Raw genomic sequence first — 15,424 nt, forward strand, 5'->3', positions numbered from 1 at the left:
CCCCGGCGCAGAAGCAAGGGAGGACCCCGCCGGGTCCGCTGCCTGCGCGAGGGCTGGCGCTCGCTGCTCGGCGGGATCCGTGAGGAAACCCGCCGCCGTGGTGCGGGGCCACCGGGGGCTTCGGCCTCGGCACCCGCCTTCCCCCCGCAAGCCCCAAGCGCGGGGCCCTCCCCGGCTGCGGCTGGCAGCTGCCCCGGGCTGGGGGCAGAAGCATGGTACGGCTGCTCTTCCCAGGCTGGCTGCTGAGGTGCCGTTCCCACGTACTCCCTGCCCACCACAAGCAGGGGAAATAGGACATAGGTGTGATTCTTATTTTATTTTAACACTTCTAAGAAGCTGTGATGTGCCAACTTGTGTGATTCTCCCTGCTGACTTCGCATTTCTGCAGAGCTCCTTGCCTGCCAGAGTAACGGGCAACTGTCTTTTCCCCACACACCGGTACTGCTGAAGGGTGTCATAAGTTGCCAGCTAAGGGTGGCAAAAGTGTCCTTACTGAAGATACTCTGGGATCTCTCTGTGCAGCAAGGGAAGGATGCTGTATTGCACCAAATAAGACAAGTAGCTTTTTCATTAAAAGGCACCTTATCGGTGGACATGCCCATCAATGAAAAGTCTGCAAGTCTTACAAGCACTACCCTTAACTGTAGCCCCACAGTGCCGTGCAACCTTTTCTCCACTGTAACCCCTGCAGCTGCAATCAAGTGCCACCAGAAATGCTCTCTTCTGGAAACAGGAGGTTCTGTATGGTGCCCAGACTGAGCTGTGATAACAGCTGACTTTGTTTTCAAACAATATCTCTTTTCACCTGCACAGGAAGCGTGGCTAATCAATGACAGCAGGCAGATAGGACCCCTGCGTTCTCCCTCTAATTCTGTTCCTAACTCACATCTCAAGCAGATCATTTAAATGCCCTTCCTCAGCTTCCCTCACTGTAAACCAGGGATTATACATCACCTCTGAGAAGCCATGAGGGTGCCCAGGTGTCAGCAACGGGCTCTGGGTGCTCTGGCTTGCTGAGCTGCAGCTTTTGTTAGCAGCAAAACCACTAATTGCTTGGACAGTGCAGGGAGCTGCTAATTTCTTGGTAACAAGAGGTGCTGGGCTGCATCTGCTCTCACAACCCCTCACCCTGTGGAGATACCAGCAGCCCCTCCCTGCTGCTGATTCTTCTGCACCTGGTCAAGGAGCAAGGGAGAGGTGGGATTTAACCCTGAACACCCCTATGTGGCCTGGGTAAGGGCAGATCCACTTGGGTACGTGCTGAGCTGCTGGCTAAATGGGACAGATCCTGAGGGGAACCCCAGTCCCCAGCTGGTTTTGCTCCAGTCCCACAACCCAGACAATTCAGGACCCAGGATCTAGCCTGCTCTCCACATCCTGCTTCCTGCAGCTGGGGGACGTGGTGGGCTGGGGAGTTCAGAGCCCAGCGGGGGATGAGTCTGGGGAGAAATGCTCCTCAAGGTTTGCACATGCCACAGTCATGAGATGGGGCAGGTACATCCTCAAGGCAATGCTGGCAGTTTTACCTCTTTTCCACGTGCATCTCCTGCTGTCACAGAGCACGAAGCATCGCTGCGCCTATCGCACTAGGCACAGCCAGGCGCTTCCGATCCCTGCACAATCCCTGCCTGTAACAAGGGATCAAAGAAAGTGAGACCCAGGCTGGAGAGGAGACCCCCCTTGACCTCCGGCCACCCTGCTGCTGCTCCATATCGGACTGTTTCCCAGACCCACCCCATGGCCAATTTTTTGCAGAGAGCTGTCAGTGGTCTTCCCTCTGCACACCTTGGTCCTCCCTGGTTTTCAGCCATGGCAGTGCAACAGCCAAGTGTGGGAGTAATCCTTAGGAAGGGTTTCTAACTTTTTTCTTTATGAAGTTCCCCCCTGACCAATTAAAGGAGAGCAAAGGGACTATGTGGTTGCAGGTTTCAGGAGAAACTTAACAATGAGCCCACGGAATGTCCAATTTCACCCACCAGATCCATAGGGGAGACACCTGTGTCACAGATGGATGCCCCTCAACAGCCCTCCCCAGCCCCACCACAAACCAAGAGCCAGGTTAGGGTCTTTGAGCTCATCATAAGCAAATCTGAACTATCAAAAACATTGATAGCAACATTTTCCTTGCAGAGCGCATTGTACAGTGCAGACTGGCAGGGACAGTGGTGCTCTCCGTGAGGTGACCCCAAGCTGGAGAAGCAATACTGGCCACAGATGATGTGTCACCTACAGACAACTGCCTGCCTTGCTATAGAGCTGATAGAGACAGACAGACAGGGCACCATTGCCTGGGTGCTATTAAGCGTCTGCCTCCGGCTGGGTGGGTACTGCCCCGGTTGTGCCACCTGCTTTCCAGTGGCTGGAAAGAGTCCCTGGAAGAGCTTGACAGCAGCTGTCTTTATCAAGTCCCTGTGAAGGCATCTGCTTATGCCCTCTCCTAGGCTCATCCTTATGGGCCTTTGACCTCTCTCTCAGCCAGCCTGCCTCTCCCTGACAAGAGAAAGGCCAGCCTAGACTTCTGGGACACCAGCACATCAGCCTTCTGTGGCCCAGAACCTCACCCACAGGAGCTGAGCCCTCCCAAGGGAGGTCAAAGCAAGCCCCTGGGACAGCCCTCAGGTTCACATGTGGGCTGAGTCTCCTCTAGCTTGTCCTCCCGCCACCCCAAATGAAGATGAAAAACCTGAAAATCTCTGTTCCACCAAATCCAGCACAGAAAATCAGTCCCAGGCTTTTGGTCTTCCCATGTGCCAACAGCAGGGCCAAGCCAATGCAGCATTTTCAAGGATTTTGCCTGCAAAACTACCAAGACTCTCCTGAACATGACCACACTAACCTCGAGTAATACTGAAAACCTAACATTTTCCAATTTCCAAGTCCAATTTTTTTTAAACCCGCCAAAAGGTTTGGGCTGAAATTCCCCAGCTCCTTGCCATCCATCCAAAAACTCCAGTAGGAACCAGACACCACTCAAGCTAAATTCCAGTCCATTAGCTAAAGCTTGGCCCAGCTATATGCAACCAGAAAACAGGAAACTAAATGCGGTTAGAAGATGGGCCTGAGTAAGAAATGTTGGCAAACTTTAGTAAGTGTGAAGTCCCATCTATCCCTCCTAACTTTAACAACTTTTATTATTAATATTAAAAAACCACACCAATATTTTTATTATTATGTATAAACTACTGCATTACACCTACTCTGTTTTACCCTCTGTGAAGTCTAACTGGGATGTTTATGGTCTGGAGTCAGTAGTTAAACCCTTAGGCATGCTCTGCCTTGGCCTGGATTCCTGCTGGAGAAGAGACATGAGGGGAGCCCTGGGAGGATGCATGCACATCAGACTATTGCTGAGCCAGGAAGATCATCAGCTCCCAGCCTCCAGAGTACTGGTCTGAGCAGAGTGAGGAGGGGAGATCCAGGCCTCTCACAGCCTCCTGGTCCCTCTGAGCTTTGTATATCTCCTGTTGGATCCCTCCTCCATTGCACACATGTGGATGGAGGCTGTCATGTGCACCTGAAGTCTGCAGGCAAGCTAAGTGTCTATCAACCCAGGCCAAATTACCCAAGAAGTCATTAGCTATTTGATTTATGCTTGCAGTGGCAGTCACTTGAAGCACACCCAGGTTATGGGTGGTTGAGGCTTCCCAGAAGCTCCAGAGAAACTGGGAGGTTGGGTCATAATGGGCTGGGGCTCTGCTCCCAGCTGCTCACGGTGATGCCTTGCACTAGTCATGCAGCTGAGCCACATCCAGCTGTACAGCCCAGCCAGCTTGTCCCATAGTAGCTGCAGAGCATCCCTCCCACTCTGCAGCCCATGGGGCAGCCGTATGCAGAGGGCTCATCTGTGAACTGCCACCTTCCCCAGCTGTGCAGGGAATGTACATGGACAAAGGGAAGAGGAGACAGGTTGTCTTGCCACAACTTGGACTAGAAGGAAGACAGCCAGAGGCAGAGCAGCTGGTTGCAACTGTCCACATCTGCCTCCAGCACATAGCTGGAAGGTTACCAACACTGGACATTGTTCCAAGACAGACTCTCTACACCCTTCTGTAAGCTCAGAGAAAGTACCAAAGTGCAGCTCAGCCTCTGGACCAAAGGAGCCACAGCTTCAGCCAGGCCATCAGGAGAGGACATGCTGCAGCACTGTGGGAAGGGCCAGGTGGGCTGGTACTCCAAGGTTCCCCTCTGGGGCTCCCTTCCATTGCCCCAGAGTGGTACAGCCTGGCAGACAGGAGCCTGAATTGGACTGTAGGCTGACAGTCCCTGCTTGTTTCTTTTTGTTTCTGATGCAAAGTGCTCTCTGGCACAGGTACGGGCTGGAAGGTGGGATCTGGGTTCCACCAATGGATTTTCACATGACCATAGGTCCTGCACTTTCTGCAGACTCAAGCATCCTCTCAAGTGACTGCTGCTTCCCTAGGTTCTGTGGGTAGAGTGGGCATCCCTTGCATGTCCATGGCTCCCAGCCTCCCACAAATGTGACATTGGTTAGTATACAAAAAACAGGTCTGGCAAGAAAATGGAATGATGTGGCATATGTCCTAGCCAGGACTGCTCACATCAACGGCTACTGTGGCCCTGCTGAGTTGTAGACAGTTATTAAGCTGCAGTTCCACATCTTGGACCAGACTAGCTCTGTAAGACCCACTGTTCTGGTTTCAGCTGGGATAGAGTTAATTTTCTTCTTAGTAGCTGGTGCAGTGCTGTGTTTTGGATTTGGTGTGAGAACAATGTTGATAGCACACTGATGTTTTTAGTTGTTGCTGGGTATTTTTTATACTAAATCAAGGACATTTCATTTCCTTGGGTCCTGCCAGCGAGAGGGCTGGAGGGGCACAGGACACTGGGAGGGGACACAGCCAGGACAGGTGACCCAAACTGGCCAAAGAGGTATTCCATGTCATATGACATCATGCTGAATATATAAACTGGGGGAAAAAGAAGGAAGCTGGGGGACATCCAGCGTTATGGCATTTGTCTTCCCATGTAACCATACATGTGATGGAGCCCTGCTTTCCTAGAGATAGCTGAACACCAGCCTGCCGATGGAAGTGGTGAATGAATTCCTTACTTTGCTTTGCTTGTGTGCGCTGCTTTTGCTTTGCCTATTAAATTGTTATTATCTCAACCCTTGAGTTTTACATTCCTTTCCGATTCTCCTCCCCATCCCTCGGGGTGAGGGGGGGTGAGCAAGCCTCTGTGTGGTACTTGGTTGCTGGCTGGGGTTAAACCACGGCACCCACTTAAGCAGAAGAACATGGATTCATGCTGGAAAGAGGCTATTACTGCTGTAGGAAAGGTTAAGTGAAGCCAAGGCATCCATGATTCAGTGCTAGCCACAGCCTTTCCATCTCCTCCCCAATGCTGGGGCTTGGTGCTTCCACCGCAAGATGGGAGAGAGGCAGAAGGGACTGAGGATCCCATCCCCTGCAGCACTCTGATGCTGCCCTTTCTTGCAGGGCAGATCTAAGCAAGCCAGCTGCTATTAGCTTCATTTACCAGAAACCCGGCAACATAAGCCCACCAACTGCCATGTGCCCAGTGCCACAGGAGAGCAATGCAGGACAGCCACCAACTCCTGCTCCAGCCTTGCTCTGCCCCTGGGGTCCTACATGGCCCCTGGACCACGAGATGGGGCAGGGCTGGTTAGGGGGGACAGAGAGCAGAAGTGCCCCACTGGTTACTTTGGGATGATGGCTGGATTGGCAGTAGGGCTAGCAAAGCCGGGTTGGCATCCACTGCAGGAAAGCACCAGTCCCGAAGAGGCTGGGCAGAGATGCAGCAAAGTTTGCCCTGATTGTGTGAGGGGCTGGACACCACACAGCAGCTCTTTCAGGAACTGGCTCTGCAAGTCTCCCAGCTTTTGTTGAAGCTGAATGGCTGGTGGGAAATGATTTATTTTTAATTTTCTTCCCTGCATTAGGAACTGGAAAGACTCCCACTTCAGTTTTGTGTAACCACTTGGCTGCTGCAACACAGGAAGGCTTGGAGAAGAATCCTGCTGCTTAGTCGAGCACAAGCTTTTCCTCAAGCTCACACTGAGCTGGGATGCTTTGTGCTGCAACCTTGCTTTGCCTTGCTGCTCTGCATCCCATTCCCTTGGGCTTGGTGGAATTGGGGTAGCAGCTTCTTCATGAGGGCTTTGCCCTCACCCTGGCACTGAAAAGATGCAAAGAAGTCCAGGGGGTGAGCAGGAGACACAGAGATATCAGGGAGGAGAAAGGCACATTCTGATGTGGTTTCCGTGGTGGCGGAGGTGAAGGAGAAAACAAGCAGATCCTGTGCTCATCTGACAACCTCAGAGTTGAGTTAAGAAAGTGGGGGGGAGGGGGAGAAGGCTCGGGCTGTCAAGAGGGGGAAGGGGTTGCAAGGTGGGTTGCCTTGCTCTGGGATACACTGGAGTGCAGATCCCAGGGGAAGGAGGGCACCACGACCTTGCACCTCCTTGTGTGTAGCCTGCAAGTTTGGAAGATGCAGGGCAGAGCAGGACTGAGCTCTCTGGGACCTTCAGCAAAATTGTAGAAGGAGGCCTGACCCAGAGCATCACCACGCTCTGCTGGACCTAAGGTGGTGGCAGTGCCAACAAGGGGTGTTGTAGCCCTTGCCCTGGGCCTGCTGCTAACAGGGATGAGCCAGTTCTTGTGAGTGGGCTCAAAGCAGCAGCTTTGCCCACAGTTTCTTCTGGTGCATGGGGGTGAGGGCTGTCAAGAAGAGAAGACAGAAGATGCCTGTGCCACCACTCAGGTGCCACGAGCCCCTTGGCCTCACAAATCCACACTGGCACCTGGAGGCACATGTAATCCTATAACCAGCTTCAGTTCGTATATTTCTTCCTCATACCCCACAGCATAGGGTTTGCTCAGTGTAACGTGAATGTAGCATAGACATACCCAGACAGGAGCATCTCAGGATTTCCATCCTCTGGGTGACTCCCAGTACCACACATTCAGACAACCAGGTAAAAAACACTTAATCCTGCTCTTTCTAAGTTATTTTCATCCCTGAGGCAGGAGGCACCCGCCTCCCTCCTTGCTTGCTGACCACCACGAAATGCAGTGCTTTCTGTGCCCCAGGACCCCATTCTAGGCCATTGCAAAGTGGCCACAGATTTCTCAAGATGTTCTTAAAAACACCTTCCATCCTCTTTTTGCAAAAGTGAAAAGCAATTTTAGGTCACAGCTTTTATGGAGGGAAGAGTTCTTCAGCAGAATTCAGAAAGATGCAACAGGCAGATGTTTCCTGCTTGGCCCTTTCCTTGATGCAAACTGTGCCGTGCAGACATGGAGCCACCACTGACACATGCGGCTACAGCTGGGCCTTGTCCCTGTCTGCCTTACGCCCAGCCTGCTGCAATTGCCTTCTGCTTTTCTTAGAGAGGGAAATACTAATGAGCTGAATCACTTTTTCTGGGCACCTGGCTTGGGTTTTATAAGAGCTTAAAAATTCCCTTGGTCACTCTTGTTGGAGAGAGCCCTTGAACTCTTTGGGCTAAAACGCCTACACTAATGTCCTTCACTGCGATAAGCCATGTGCTCTGAGTTCCCATCCCCTCTGAGCAGGAGCAAGACATGCCGCACAGCTGTTTGATGTACACACTGTTGATCCCATCCATGTTGTGGCCGGTGAACCGGAACGGCTGTGTTTTTATGGCCCAACTCACCAATTAATTTATAAAATGCAGGTGCAACACATCACCCTGGGAGGAAGGTGTATGCATGGGCACAGTGAGGAGCCAAACCCATAGAGAGATGGAGAGATCATGGTTCTTCCTTTTGAAGCATGTCTCCTCCCTCTTATGTCTCTGCATTGACTTCTGCCCTTTCAACATGGCTGACAATAAAAACTTTTTACCATTCTCGTTGTGAAAATCCTCTTTTATTTCTCTCATGGGCTGAAGGCTTGTTTTTATATTATTTTGGTTTTATATGATTTTGAAGACCTCAATCATATCACCTCTCACCCTCTCCTCTCCAGACTGTAGTCCCTGCCACCTTAGCTTTTTCTCATAAGACAGCTTCTCCACCCCCTTGAGAATTTTGACTACCTTCCTTTGGATTTTCCCTGACTCTATTACTTCTATTACTCTGTTACAGTCTAGAGATGGGGAAAGCAGCACTGCATAGTGAAGTCAAGATGTAGGCACACCAAGGATTTATACACCAAACTGTTCTGTACAGCAGCCTCTGTTCTATACACAAATCCCTCCCTGATGACATCAAGCTCTAACTCATCTGCAACAGCTCTTCTGAAGACTGGGGTCTCAGGAGCAGGGCTGGGCTGGGGTCTCAGCCAGACACTGATTATTTCAAAGGTGCTACTGCAAGTCAGGATAGAAAGGAAAGTGGGCAGAGCTTGAGGGATTCAGTACTTCCCCACTCTGTTCTCCCCTTAACATTCCTCTGACCATGTTACCTTGGAGACTACTCTGTGAAGCCCTTCCCTGTGCTCCCAGAACCAGCTGGACCCACCAGAAGAGGTCCTCCAACATCTAGTGGAGGGCATCTGTGACTGCATTACCCATCCTGTGTAACAGCTAGGAGTTGATGTGTGCAACTGTTCATAACCCACACCATGTCCTGGTTCAGGTGTGGCGCCCATGGGTACATGGAGGTGCCCTTCCCTCTGAAGATCCAGATGGGACCCATCTGCCTGGGTTATTCTAGGAGAGATCCTGACAGTTTTGGTTAGTCTCAGCTTGTGACTTGAGAAACCCATACCATTCTTCAGTTCCCTGCTTTGCAACAGCCTTTCTGAGACAAGACAAAGCATTCAACCTTGTAGTTCTCTTGCTCCTGGAAACCTGGTAGAAGTGCACTGCTCTGTGCCCTGTGGGGGGAGGCCTGGCAGGAGCGAGAGAGATGCTCCAGATGGGGAAGGACTGGACACCCATCCTGGGGTCAGGTCTGCGTACTCTCTGCTCCAGCCCACATCCCCAGGCAGTGAGGACTCGGGCTGGACAAGGGCCAGTGTGGTGCTGTGGGAACCCCAGACCAGGCTTCAGGGAGCCACCTGTGAGAGTCACCAGGGCCAGCCTGCCATGCCAGGGCCAGGGTGTCAGCTCTCCTGACTGGGTGTCACTGCACGCCAGCACGCGCCTGGCCTGAAAGAAACCTTGGGTCAGCAAGGAAATCCGAGCACTCACTGATGCTAGTGTTTTGCTTTAGAGAGCCCCTGGGGCACTGCTAATCAGTGCTCATGGGTAGTACGCTGTCCCCGTGGTTTCCAGCAATCGCCGACAGTTTAAACTTCAGGTCCTATATCCTGCACTTCCAATGTAGAAAAAAGACCATGGATAAAACATACACCACAGGCTAAAATAAACCAGCTACATGCTAAAAAAAGAGCCTCTGGGTAATCAAAAATCACTGTGCATTGAACATACTTTTTCTTGAAGCCAAATCCTACAGCTCCTTATTTTGAGTTTTTATTAGAGTCCCCAGAGCAATTAGTAAACGTTCAGATCCAAATGACTCCTACAAAACTTCATCTTGAGGAAACAATGACAGTTTTTTGCCTATAGAAAACAATAAAGTGAGTCTTAAAATTCTTAACAGCTTTCTGTTTGCACTCTTATGCGGTTACTTAAAGGGGGAAAATAAAAGAATATACTTAGTATTTTTCACATGTTCCCTTCTTTGTACTGACACCCTGGCTACACAGCACTTCGTGCACTGAACCTTCCTCTAGCCCTGTGTGTGCATCATGCAAAATGGACCTTTTCATGGGGGAAACAGAGTCACAGTCTGAAGCCTACAGTGGTGAAAGCCTGGACTGCACCATCACTTTGCATCTTGGTGAAGTGGTAGGAGTTGCCTAAGCTTCCACGAAAAAATGGGCCAAAGCATAGGGACAGTGAGTTTATGAGTTCCCCAGAAGAAGCGTAAGCTTGAGATGGAAGGTCCGGGAAGCTGATGAACACAGACCTGAACATCCCTCTATTCTAGACAGTATGTCAGGGCTGTATTCTTCCTGGAACAGGCTGCTTTAAAACCCCACCCAGGGCTTCCAAGTTTACCTATGGAAGGACAAAGGTCCTATCAGTGATAGAGCAGCCAGCAGGGTCTGTTGGACCCTTAGATCCCTGCTCCTGCAAAAGCAAGCCTTGACCCCCTTGGAGAGCTCAGAGGGCTCCCCATGGGCTCCGCCTGCAGGAAACCACTGCAATTCACAGGAATCCTGTGGCTCAGGAGTCTCCAGAGAGGGAACAGCAAAGGAGGGCAAATTTTTACTGCATCTTAGGTGAAGGAGGAAGAGGGCATCTCCCACAGGGCTGTCGATCCTGCCTTCGTAAGACAATGCTCCCGCTAAGTGGATCTGGCCAAGGTAGTGGTTTGCTGCAGGAGCTCAAGGCATAGGCCAGCACAGATGTAAAGCCTGCGGGTGTAAAGGCGGGTCACAGGGACATCAAAAGACTCCTGCATGTGCAAGGGTCCCTGCCACCCCTTCCCTGGCATGGGAGCAAAGGCAGGGGAAAAAGGGCAGAGGCTGTCTGTGCCCCAGCACCCAACCTTCAGGCAGCTCCTGCAGCTCAGAAGACAGCTTGAGAGCAGGGTGCCTACCTGGGAAACAGGTGGGTCCCAGTGGCTCCAACTCTGCCTTAGTGTAGAACTAAGTTTGTTATCAGTCCATGCTGTTCAGGATAGGAGTTTTCATAGGGTACTTCCAGACAAACCTTATTCCTCTTTGATTGTGAACAGCAGAGTTTCTTAGCTCAGCTCAGAGCTGGCTCCATCCTCACCTCTGCCTATTTGTTCTGGTGCTCACCTTCTCTTGAGGGGGAGCTTTATACCTTGGATGACTGTAAACTGGGCTTGTGTCCTGGTTGTCTGTAGGTTTTATTATAAAATCAGGCTGCTTATGGGGCCTTTCCACTCAGTTCTGCGCAGCATTGTAATTGAATTCATTAAACCCCAGCTTTCCCCACAGCTAGGGTTACCTTCCATAAAAGTCCACAAGAGCTGTAACTGCGTCTCATAACCCATAAATGGAAACATCCTTCTTCCCCACTTTTTCCCTCCCTTTGCTTTGATCCTCCTTCCCTACATTCTCCCCATACCCAAAATAATAAAACAGGTCTGGCAGCTGACTCAGACCCCAGAAAAGGAAAATTCCTGCCATGCCATCTACACTAAACCTATGCAACGCCTCACTGCAAGACCTTAACAAGATTTCAGGAGGCAGCAGGCAAGCCTACTTGCCCACTAGGAGAAGCATGATGGAGACCAGTATTACAGAATAAGATGGAGTTTTGAAGGGGAGGTAAACTTCTCTTCACACTCCAACACATCAATAAACCTCTCATGTGGGGGGATACAGAAGAAATCCTTTCCTGACAGAGGACTAGTAAGACACCAGATCTTTGCAGTGCTGCTCTGTCCAAAGAAGTTGGTAGACAAGTTGGTTGAAGGCAAATGGACTCCAGCCCAAGGGATACAGAGTCCAGCAGCGCTGGGAATCCAGACGCACAGACATGAGCAGAGATCGCCCGACTGAGAGCAGAGGTCACCCTTCAGCTGCCAGGGTTGTTAGCTCTCCACAGACAGGCTTCTGCTTTTACAGCACAGCTAATGAGTAAGGAACACACCTTTCTGAAACTGCAAGTCATCCTTTTTCTTCCCACAGACAGTTCAAAGCAGATCCAGGTTACACTGCTGTGTTTTCAACTGGAGAAAACAGGTGCTTCAGGAATAATCAGTGAGATTTTATGAGTGAGTTTCTCCATTTTGGAATGGCTGTTGTTGGGAGGACCCTGGGAGCAACAGCCCCCAGGAACATCATTTTCCAACATGACAAAAAATTATTTCCCTAAGCATGGACACCTTTGAGCAGCACGAAATGTTGAAGCTGACTTGTTTTGAGAACTAAGCAAGTTGGCCAGAAAGCATACTGAAAACCTGATGGAGCCATTTTGCAGCTCCTGTGCAGAGGTTTCATCTGCCCTTAATGGATGTGCTGGATAACCATGCCAATAGGAGTATGATTTTACTGATGAAGAAGTGTAGCTCTAACAGGCATGCTCCTACACTGACGTAAAGGTGCTTTATAGGGACAAGGCCATTTCTTCTCCAAAAGGAAATTATAAGAAGAGCAAGAAGCACCATCAGGGTGATGTAATTGCATCAGGACAGTGCACTGTTTTGACTAAAGCTGCTCTGGGACCCAGAGCCTCTTCTAGCTTCCCAATGTGCAAGACGCCCTGCACTAGGTCTTGTGACAAGGCTTCAGTGTTGCTACACCAGACAGCAGTAGGTAATTTTGCCTTTTAGTGGGCTTTGTTAAAGTACAGAATTCTCACGGCTCTCCTCTTGCTCCTTAGACATCATTGTATTTATGAATCAGGCAATGATTTTGGGAACTGATGAATTACATCCTGGGCTGAGTCTTCACCAATGCACAGAGAAGCCAGAGGGGCCTGCCAGAAGTAAGTGTGTTGTAAAGATGAAATAAAGGTTCAGGCAATTAATGCTGTTCAGCCTGGTTCATTGGATGACACAGTGACATAGTGACACAAGAGGAGTGGCAATTAGGCTTGCTGTGGGAGCATGGAGCCTGAGAAAACTGTGCAAGCTACACATTGTACGTCTAAGACTGGGAATCTCTGATTTTTGTAGTGTGCAAAATTAAAGGGACAGTGTCACCAAGGTGCACTCCTTACAGTTTGCTGTTATACCTGTAGTGGATTCTCTACCATTCTGTTTGTGCTTACAAAAAACACCTAGTCATTAAAGCACACGTTTCTGCTACAGGATCGTTCCCTACATCTACCAGGAGCTGCTGCAATTTTGTGGCCACTTTTGTTCTCTCTTAGTCTGATGGCAGTAATAGTAACACATCTGCATTTTAGGTGTTGCTATCATGCTGTTACTTTGTTGTGATATTGCACATCCAAGTCTCCTGCACTTCACCTGGGGTTCTTACTCTGCTCCTGGACCTCAGGCAGCTCTGGTCCAAGACTCCCACCAAGCAATGCAGAGCCACCTCCTCTCAACATTATCACAGTTCTCACACCAGGTGCACATGGGAAATCCAAGCACTCTGAAGCCACATCTGAACACCCAGCTCTCCCCCTTCTTACGCACAAAAATGAGAAGACTGTGGAGGAAGCTGGGAGAACACCAGAGCTCACAGTGGCAAAAAGAGGCAGCTCCAAAAGCTTGGGATAAAAATGTCTTGCTCTTTTAAAACAGTCTTGTGATTTGTGTGGTGAGGGATAATGCCCATCCTAGTGTCCCATGTTGTGGAATGCTGCATCAGAGGCAGGTCCAGCTGTATGTGCACTGAACAAACTTGCACAGCACCCAGGTGCTGTGGATAGCATGGACACTGGTAAGCACCTGCAGGAGCAGGCACCATCCCTGACAGAAGTGATGCAAGACAGGCTCCATGGCTGTGGTGGGCATGGATGCTGCTCAGGAAGCTGACAGCTGCCTGTGAGGAGCAGACAACAAGGACCACCCAATGAAGGGGTGCAAATGAAAAGGTCATGCTTTATTATGAAGCACATTCATAAATAGTTCATAAAGGGTTAATAAATGATTTGGAGATGCCTTAGTGCCTTGCAGACAGGCGCTTCTAATCACCTCAGAAATACTCCCTGCAACAGCATCTTAAAACCACTCATCACTTGCCTTAATCCTTTCAAAACAACTCCTAATGAGATGGAGCCTAAAACTGAGGGCTGGACTGACAGGTGGGATGATTTTCTGGTTTTAAAGACAGTTGTGAGCTGTCCTTTCCTGCACTGCTGGGCTCAAGACATCTGCTGGGCAGATGAAGCGGTCCTTTGCCCCAGCTCCTGGCAGGCTCCTTGGCCAGGAGGCACAAGGGAGGCTGATGAGCCTGCAGGTTTGATGGTGAGCAGGAACAGCGGGTCTGGGAGAGAGGAGGCTTCATCTCTCAGGGTGGGAAGGAGCAGAGTGGCAAGGCAACATGATGCAGGGGCTGCAGAAGGCATCTTACAGTAGCAATGGCTCTTCTGCAGGAGCCCCACTGCTCCCAGCTCCATGGGCAGACACCAGCATGGGCTCACAGATGTACTGGGCAGGTGGGGCTGGAGAGCAAAGGACACGGCAGACCAGCAGAGTCAAGCCTTCAGGCTTATGACCCTCAGCCCACCCCATCACAGCACAGCTCAGAACAGCCCAGCACAGCTCAGAACAGCCTGGCCAAGCTCAGCACAGCCCAGTTCAGCCGTGCCCAGAACAGCCCAGTCCAGCCCAGCTCAGCCAATCCCAGCTCAGCCCATCCCACCCTAGCACAGCTCAGGATAGCACAGCACAGCTCAGCCCACCCCATCCTAGCACAGCTCAGCACAGCACAGCACAGCCCTCCAAAGTCCAGGCAGGGGGGTGGCTGAGGGTCTCTCAGCCCAGCAGCCCCCACACCCCATCCCAGTTCAGCGAACCAGGCTGGCCATGGACAAGGACACCCTGTTGCTGCTGCCATGCCTGTGACTGGCTCCATGTGCGGTGGGGGCTGCCCGGGCTGAAGGAACCAGCGTGGCTGGGCAGGGGCCGGAGTGGCACAGAGCCAGCTGCGCTGTCCCCCTGCACGGCCACCCAGCCGAGGCCACTGGAGGGCTACAACAGGGCCTTGGGCCAGCAGCACCTGGCACCCATCCCGCCGGCCCCGAGGAAGGAACCATTGAAGGAAACCACCTCAGCTGCTGCGGTAAGTGGAATCTCTCTACTTCTGGGTGGAAAAACCGCCCTGTGATTATCTGCTGCCTCAGTTTTCACACCTATGCAATGGAGAAAGCTGCCTCTTGAGACCTGGGGAAGAAAGAGAGCTTTAACAGTGAAAGAGTACCAGGAGACCTGGATAAATAGCTTTGAAAGGACACAGGATGTCCTTTCCTCGAAAGGCAGGTTAATGTTCCCAGATGCTGGCAACCAGCTCCTACCTTGGCAAGCTAGAGACTCTGGTGAGGGGTGGTTTGAATAGCTGCCCTTGCCTGGTGTTGCTAACTTATGAGATAAAACCTAAACACTCATTAAAGCAGCACTTGGCAGAAACCCCATCCTCAATTACAAAAATAATTTCTTTTTTTTTTCTGAGTCTGAAGCCTTTGGGCCTCATAATCTAATTAAATAAAGCTTTCTCAGTGTTCCCTTGCCTGCTCCCCTAGCTTCTGTTGTACCAGCAAAGACAAATATATATTTTTAATTTAGCAAAATCCCCCTGCATTGTGTATCCCCTTCTGACCAGAAACCACCTCTGTTCCCTGCATGCTTGTGTCATGCTTGGGCAGGCTGTGTCGTAGGTTGCTTTTGTTCCTAGAAAGTGCCCAGAACACCAGGCCTCCATCCACTTCCACTGCCGGGGCACCCAGTGCCCTTTGGAGCAGCAAACACGCAGAGCCTGGTACAAGCAGACCCCCACCTGAGGTGGGCTCTGGGCTGGGAGCAGGGCCTCATGCTGCGCT

General features: G+C 50.9%; 1 protein-coding gene across 5 annotated transcripts in view; it reads right to left on the minus strand.

The window, feature by feature from the left end:
- PSD2 (pleckstrin and Sec7 domain containing 2) overlaps positions 1-15,424 on the minus strand; it is a gene marked incomplete at its 3' end in the record, with an annotated part of 84,655 nt that overhangs the window by 40,405 nt on the left and 28,826 nt on the right. For 4 of the 5 annotated variants that reach the window (XM_080399328.1, XM_080399327.1, XM_080399325.1 and 1 more), the window contains exon 2: positions 1,527-1,628. The exons of the other annotated variant lie outside the window; for it this stretch is intronic. The remainder of the gene's footprint in view (positions 1-1,526; positions 1,629-15,424) is intronic. 5 annotated transcript variants of the gene reach the window in all.

This window comes from Falco punctatus (assembly GCF_963210335.1).
Source record: "Falco punctatus genome assembly, chromosome: 8".
Lineage (NCBI taxonomy): Eukaryota > Metazoa > Chordata > Aves > Falconiformes > Falconidae > Falco > Falco punctatus.